General features: G+C 44.7%; 1 long non-coding RNA gene across 1 annotated transcript in view; it reads left to right on the top strand.

Moving 5' to 3' along the window:
• LOC103915717 overlaps positions 1-7,310 on the top strand; it is an 85,990-nt gene extending 78,680 nt beyond the window's left edge. Inside the window, exon 3 of the long non-coding RNA XR_663547.1 lies at positions 7,130-7,310. This is a non-coding gene — a long non-coding RNA (uncharacterized LOC103915717). The remainder of the gene's footprint in view (positions 1-7,129) is intronic.
• The last annotated feature ends 383 nt before the right edge of the window (positions 7,311-7,693 follow it).

Genomic DNA, 7,693 nt, shown 5'->3' with positions numbered 1-7,693 from the left:
AACTTGGCACAGATGGACATAGGCTTATGATTGCTTCACATCATCTGAGTGGTGCAAAGGAACCAGCGTGTGAATGCAGCAAAGCCGGTATGATGTTTGCATGCAGCGTGAATGTATCGCTACAAATTGTGGGACACTTTGTGAAAGACATTCTTTGTTGACTAGCTCGATACATAAGAAAACTCACTGCAGAAACTTTTTCTTCCTTGTTAACTTTCCTTTCCATTTTCTCCTTAATTCTTAAAAAGAAAAATATCGAGACAAGGTAACTGTGAAGAAAAAAGTCTAAAAGTTAGAAGAAACACTGATAAATAAGAAAACAGACATATTTCTCCTCTTCTCAGAGAAGAGAAGCTACAGTAACATCACATTGCTCACAGACTCTTGCAGCATCATAATAAAATACCACTTTTGGTTTAGGAGATGCTATTCAGAGATGGAGCTGCCTGTTACTTTGTTTTGTTCTGGCAAACTCTAATATGTTTAGAGTTTTACTGTAAGTGCTCCTTGAATGCAGAGCAGTGACGGAGCAGAGCAGAAGTCCCACGTTCAGCTTTTCATTCAATCCATCTGCTCGAAGATACAGCCTGGTTTATCAACGGAGGCTTTTGCAGTGCCCTTATCCTCAAGCGCATTTATTGTCGAAAAGCTGTCGGTCCTAGCAACTGGGGAAATTATATGAGCTTTCAAGATATTAGAGGTAGGGGGTAGCCTGGAGCATTGAGGGATCTGGATTAGAGATGCTTTACCAGGAGGTGAATCCCCAAGGTCTCCCCAGCTTGAGTCCAACTTCCTCAAGATACAAGAGGTGGGGATGGGAAAAGAGGTATTTCCTAGTGGACCAGGCAGAGCATGCATCGATGGACTGTGCAGACCAAGAAAAGCTTGTTGATGTGCTTGTGTTTGCCGGAATCAGGCCAGATATTTGAAGAACCCTACATGTGATGTACTCCGCTGATAGAAACTAGTCAGAAAAGAAGAAAACATTCCTTAGGATGTTTTCTTCCACTTTTTGTCTCTCTGGCCTTGTATCACATTGCAGTGATACCCAAGAAGTAGGCACTGAGTGATGACGGTCTTCCCAACTTGTGGAAGAGCTGCTCCCCATGTGGAGGGATAGGAACTGTTGACAGAAGCAGAGGGACAAGCAGTGAGGGAAAATTTCAGCTTTGGGGACACCAGTGGCAGTGACAGAGGCCATGCTGGCACAGCCATCGGGGCAGAAGAGCTCGAGTTCGTGGCTTAGATGGTGCTGGAGAAAAGTGCTGTGAGATTTAACTGCCCCAGCAAGTATTTAATCCTTTGGGCTGTTCCCCAATGCTCAGCCCTTGCTGGCCAAGCTGCAAGTGAGAAGTCATTTTCCAGAGCCGGATCCTTTTATGGAGACCCAGGCTGTGGTCTGACCCGCGTGCGGGGCCATAAATCACTTTTGGGTCATGACGCTGGTGGATTAACAGGCCTGGGGGTGTCGAGCTTGAGAAAGAGTTTTATGGGGAGCAGAGAGGCAAAAAGTCTTGTTGATAGATGGCTCAAAACACTCTTCTTCATGCCAAATTTTGTTCTCAGTCACGCTCCAGAAATGTCTGTTCTTTTGAACCTGGTGGATAGTGTGCACTTAAAAGAGAAATTAAATAGGATGAATCTGCAGAGCATTTACAGCTAGCAAATACAAGTATGTTGCCTTCCAGTGATATGGCAGAGAGCATCTCTGAAGGTTTTTTAGGGGTTTTTTTCCTCATTTCAGCCCAAAGGAAATGGTTTTGTGTTTCAAGAAACAAAGAAAGAAAGAGTAGAGGATGTCGGTGATATGGACACAAAGAGAGGGCAGATGTGGGAAATGTAGGTCCAAGGCCTGAGGGAGTTCGAACCCGTCCCTCTCATCTCCAGAAACGTGTTCCCATCACCATGCTACAGGTTAGCCTGGGGTCAGATGCTTTTCGTTTTTCTGATGAAGTGGTTACAACTCAGTTATAGGCAAACAGTCAGGGAGGAAAGATGCCGTGTCGGGACTTAGGGGCTTTTGGTCTGTGCTGTAGTGAGCGGTTTCGATGAGCTCTAGGGCATTTTCGGCAGCAAATTTCGAGTGAGCTCATAAGAGAGAAGCTACCTTCCCAGACTGCATCCCCTTTCAGCTTAAAATTGTTCTATTACTAAACATATATCATTTAAGCACTGATCAAAGAAACGCCCGTGGCACAGAAACATTATTGATTCCTCTTGTTATGCCTCACCCTGTTCACAGCCCTCATTGAGCCTCCGAAGCCGGCATGGCCAGGGGATGTTACAGCTCTGGTGTTTGCAAGGGAAAGGTGTTTATCCATCCTTGTGCATATAAAACACTTCTTTTGCCTGATGAATCATTAATCTGGGTTGTGCGCCCTGAGTGAGAAGCTTTCTGCCAGGGCAGGAGGGATGTGGTGGAAGGAAGAGGAGGATGCAACAAAGGTTTGCCATAACTGGTGGGGTCTGGTGTGATTTTTGGAAGCTCAGTGCCAGTTCTGATTTGCGATGCCTTTCAGCTGAGCCTGGTTTCAGCTTTACTGAAGGAAAGTGCTGAAGCTTCTTTGCCAGAAGTACTCGGTGAGCAGCCTGTGCAGATCAGGGAACGTAGTGACATGACTCTTCAGTGGTCTTAAAAAAATAAATAAATCTTTCTTGTCATGGACCATATCTGTAATGTATGCTAAAGTGAAAGGATGAATTTCTAAATGGACTGGATTTTGTATCAGGCCCTGTTTGCAGTGTTCATATATAAGGACTCAGCATACAGCTCTTGTGCAAAAACTTATTACCCATTTTTCTGCAGCAGCAAGAATTCCTTGGAGAATTACCCAGGTTCCAGGCTATACTTTTGTAGTCATGGTAATGTTGTCTGTGGCTAAACTGCAAAGATTTGGCATGCTCCATTTTTTTGTATTGTAAATGGGATTGTACATGTGCTAATGGTGGTCCAATGCTGTGTACGTATGTCTTTAAGCCCCCTCATGGCAGGCAGACACTTTCAGATTTGACTTTTGGAAGGAGTGCTTCTCTTTCCAATTTCTTTATTTGTTTCAGTATTATTTTTTCACCACTGTTATGAAATTAGGTGGTTGTTCCTAATGTTTTCCTGGGGGAAAAAAAAATCCCATTAAGCAACTAGCAGCCTTTCCCCTTGGCTCAGTAATTGAAAGGGGGGGGAACCCCCTTGCACATGCAACCACTGGGTGTCCTTTCACAGCAATACTTTTTTTTCTGGTGCCTTAGTTCTTTTTAACGTTTGAGTCAGGAGAAGTTGCCAAAATGTAAATTACGACTAGCATACTTTTCCCTCCCACACAGAGCAGATTATTGATAGCGGATATAGCTTGTTCCTTGTGTAGTTGCCTTGCTGGCTGCCTTATTCTACTAGTTTGTTTAACACACCTCAGCGCGCTCTGTCCATCGTTCTGTCTTCTCTTCCTGGAGAACTACAGACACGAGCATTTTCTTTTGGTATTCACAACTCAGGGGGGAAACGCTAGGTAGAAATCCTATGTAGTTTTAAATGTAGCTGTGTGAGAGCTTGTATAGAAAGAACATGCCATCTATGATTCCCATGTTATTTTCTTGTTATAAATTTATGCTGTATTACTAAGTCATGCTCATCATGCGTGTTGTAGTACTTTAGTTGCTCTATCTCTGTTAGGGCAGCTGTGAGCTAAATATTTTATTGGAAGCAGAGAGATTCTCAAAATCAGGCTGCTGTCTGGACGCAAGTTGCTCTTTGTAGTTGTGTTCTGTTCCTATAAATTCTTTTGATGCCTGCAAAGTTTTGCCCCAGCTGGATATGCCATTTTCTCCATCCTAGAGATTGCAAGTGGAGAAAAAAGAAAAAAGGAGAGAGCGAGCAGGAAAGAGATGAAGAGAATAAACAAGTTCTGCAATAAAGAGGCATTCTGAGTGGGTATTTCATATCGTTTCTTATTGGTCAAACCCCTTCCATGATTTGAGAGGGTTAGAGATGCAATTTATTCATTTTCTCCAAGGGAGAGGCTGCATTTAATATGTGCTTTCCAGGATCCCCTGTTAAAGTATTAGGCAATAAAATCCTTGACTGTACGGTAGTTGTGGTTATCATTTCCCCCAGGTAGTGAAAATTCTGAAATTTATTGTTGTTTAAGTTTTCCCTTCGCACAGATCGGAGTGGCTGTAGCAGCGTATAAAGGACTGTTTTTCTCCACGTGCATGTATTTGTTGGTGACCCAGCTCCGCTCTCTGATGAGCTCTGTGCTGCAAAGCCCTCCACAGTTGCTGACTTGGCATCTGTGAGCAAAAATATTGGTGAAGACTGAGTTGGATCTGTTGTGAGCAACTTGCTTTGCTCCTCCTTGGCAAAAGCTACAGGTCTGCCTGGGCTTTGGGTGGTTTTGCGGTATAGGGAGAGATACCCCAGCTGGACTGAACAGCAGAAGTGATTTATGGTGAGCCCACTTACACTATTGAAAACTGCTCTTTCATACAGACACACCTTTCTTCAGTGATGTACTTTTAATGCACGTTGGCTAAACGGGGTGGTATTAAGAACAGGCTTATTTGCCGTGAGCCGTTGACTCCTCCTGAGTGCAGATATGACTGTCTGCACTAATTGACATTGCAGATCTTCACGGCATTAGCTGGGGCTGGGGTAGTCTGAGGTTGTAAATGAGGCATGGTTTGTGGGGGGATGCGAGATCCTTTTTTTAGACCAGCTGAGAAAGCTGGAAAAAGCAGGCGGGCTTGGAGGCGTGGACGGGCTGGCTGAAGCTCGCCTTGTTCTAATTTTAGTTTAGCAAGGACAGGCAGCACCTTCGTTTGAAAAGAGGGAGCTCAGCCTGGCAGCTGCCTGCAAATGGGCAGCAGTGGTGTCCGGGATCTCCTCTTGCGGGTATCCTTTGCCAGCACCTCACCGTTGCACAAGTCTGACCGGCTTTTTGTCCTGGGTGGACTGTAGCACTCAAGTGTATAAGGGGGAAAAAATGCTTAAAAATGTGATAGTTCAGAAATCAGAGAGGAAAATGATACGAGTACCTCATTTGTTATTATTTTTTAAAATTTTCCGGTTTTCAGCCACTGTCGTGAATTTTGAGTGTGGGGAGTTAACACAGCTGCTGACATTAGAGGAGGCAGAGATGGGCACCTCCACCTTCCCGAGGAGCATCGCTGTTGGGATGAGGGCAGGGGTGTGAGCACACCAGCCTCCCCGGGCTAAACACAGCCTTCCTGAATATGCCACTAAGTTGGCTTTGCTTTATAGGTCCAGACTGGGAGAGGTGTCAATGCCTCTGGTCTGAAAAGAATTTAGTGCCTGAATGGATTTATTTAGCACCTAAGACTGTGTTTCAGCCTGGGTGAGGGGTGAAGGCTTGTGGAGGAAGGGAGAGGTGGGTGATCCCCTATGCTGCAGGTGACAACACCAGGCAGCATTAGAAAACACAGGTCTTAGCAACTTCTGGAGCAGTGAAAGGTAAAAAAAAAGGTAACTGGTTCTTCAGGTAACCCTCGCCTCAGATGTGTGGGCTTCAGCACTGGAGCAGCAAAAATAAAGTGTTAACTTCATCCCTGGTGCAATACTACTGGAATAAAAGTTATGCCATGAAGAAACTCGCCTTGCATCAGCCTGCAATGGGCTCTGCACCACTGCCGACTGCGCACTGTATTTTATTAGATGTTGGAGTATGAAGCTATTAGCAAAAAAGTAAGGAAAAAGACAGGTAACTAATGGTAAACAAACATAAGCTGCTATCAATGAGCATCTAATTTCTACCATTGTCTCATTCTGCCCTCGCGGATCACATTCCCACAGAGAGGAACTTGCATTGTTTCCTCCTGTTACGTGAATTTTGTAATTCACTGAATACAAACGTTGGTGCCAGATACCCTGAGGAAGAAGCCCGTGGTATTGAATCAGTAGTGCAAGAATGCATTTGGTGGTGTTTTATTTGTCTAGAGTCTAAAATGCAAAATATTCAGCAAACTGTGTATCATTAGAGATGATACGATATCATCAGTCTGTGTGTCAAAAAAGTCTGAAAACGTAAGAAACTGATCCCTGGGGGAAGCCCATGAAAGTGGCTTTCTGCACCCCGAATGTGAAGGGCGAGAACATGAATACTTTCATTTGTGCAGCACGAAATACCTCCACGATCACAACCCCGTGCGCACGCAGCCGTTCGCACACAACCGTTGTACAGCGGCTGTGTTCCGGACCCCCGTCCCAAGGGGTTGCAGTGCCATTTAAAAGCACCCATTTCTTCCCATCCACAGTGGGGGCAGCCAGATCCCTGACTGCCCGGAGCCAGCTGGGTACCGGGGTGTAGGAGGGGGGACGGTGCTCGCCGCGGGGGACTGTAAAGCAGTTCTTCCTGGGGATGCTGCCGCACTGCTTTCCTCAGCACCGGCTTTCCTTCCTTCCCTCTTTCCTTGGTTTTGGCCCCTGGTGGTGTCCTAGCATGCCATGCCGACCCAGGGTATCAGGGTCCTTGTTAAACCAGCGTAGATATTTGGGGATAATTTGTTAGGGATGTGGCAGCTGGAGAACCTTGTGCTTCAGGTTTACTTGGTTAAGAAAGATTGGGGTGCGGGAAGGGAGAAAGGCAAACATTTCCCTTTTGCCTTTTTTCTTTGCCTGGAAGGAATATTTTATTTGAGGTGTTTTTTGTTTTTTGTTTTTTTTTTTTAAATTAAAGCCTCTGAGAAGTAATATTGCATCTTCCAAACAAACTGCTGAACTCAACTGCTTTTACCAAGCGCGTGCAATATTTTCCCCTCAGGATCCTTAGAGGCCCTGGAGTGCCTGCCTTGCAAAACCTGGGGCGGTGAACAGAGTCACTCCATAGGACACTCACAGAAAGTGATCTCCATAGGATACCTTTAGGCAGTGTGCTTACGTGTATTTATAAATACATATATACATGTAACACATAAAATTCTCTTTTGGTATGTTACTGCATACAGTAAGCAGAAAGAAAAACAACGCAGAACCGAGATATTGAAAGAGACACTGTCCAGCTGGCAAACTCTGAAAAAGAAAAACCAAAACCCTCTAAGAGGCACAGACACGGAACAGTTTTTATCATCGGCTTTCTCTTGCCGCTTAATACACGTGGTTATTTCTTTGTGATCATTTCAGATGCCTCAGGAACAATACGCACACCGGAGCACCATGCAGACCTCGGAAGGACCCCAGGTATACAAAGTGGGGATTTATGGCTGGAGGAAGAGATGCCTCTATTTCTTTGTGCTGCTCCTAATGATTTTAATCCTGGTGAACCTTGCTATGACCATCTGGATTCTGAAGGTTATGAACTTCACAATTGTAAGTAGGGGTTACCCTGAAAGGTCTGGGGAAGATGAGGGAGGGTGATGATCTTTCCTCTGAGCATGAATTCAGATACAGCTTCAATAACGGGGTGTTTTAGTTGCCATGGATAGCCATTATTACAGGGAGGAACAAATTTACCCAATGAACCTCTTTTTCTGCTGGAGATGTCTGCAGTATTGCCAAGCTGAGGAGTCAGCTCAGCGTTGCAAATTACATTCCTCCTACCTGATATTGAGAGAGATATATATATGTACATATGTAAACAATATATACCACCCTCCCCCAGTTTTGAATTATAAAGTGTTTTAAAATTAATGAAATAGGTTATTTTGAACTGGGGTGCAGGAATGGGTTTGAGCCTTTCTGTTACAC

Source organism: Pygoscelis adeliae, unplaced genomic scaffold (assembly GCF_000699105.1).
Source record: "Pygoscelis adeliae isolate BGI_AS28 unplaced genomic scaffold, ASM69910v1 Scaffold34, whole genome shotgun sequence".
NCBI classification, from domain to species: domain Eukaryota; kingdom Metazoa; phylum Chordata; class Aves; order Sphenisciformes; family Spheniscidae; genus Pygoscelis; species Pygoscelis adeliae.
This window is presented reverse-complemented; position numbering and strand designations above follow the sequence as displayed.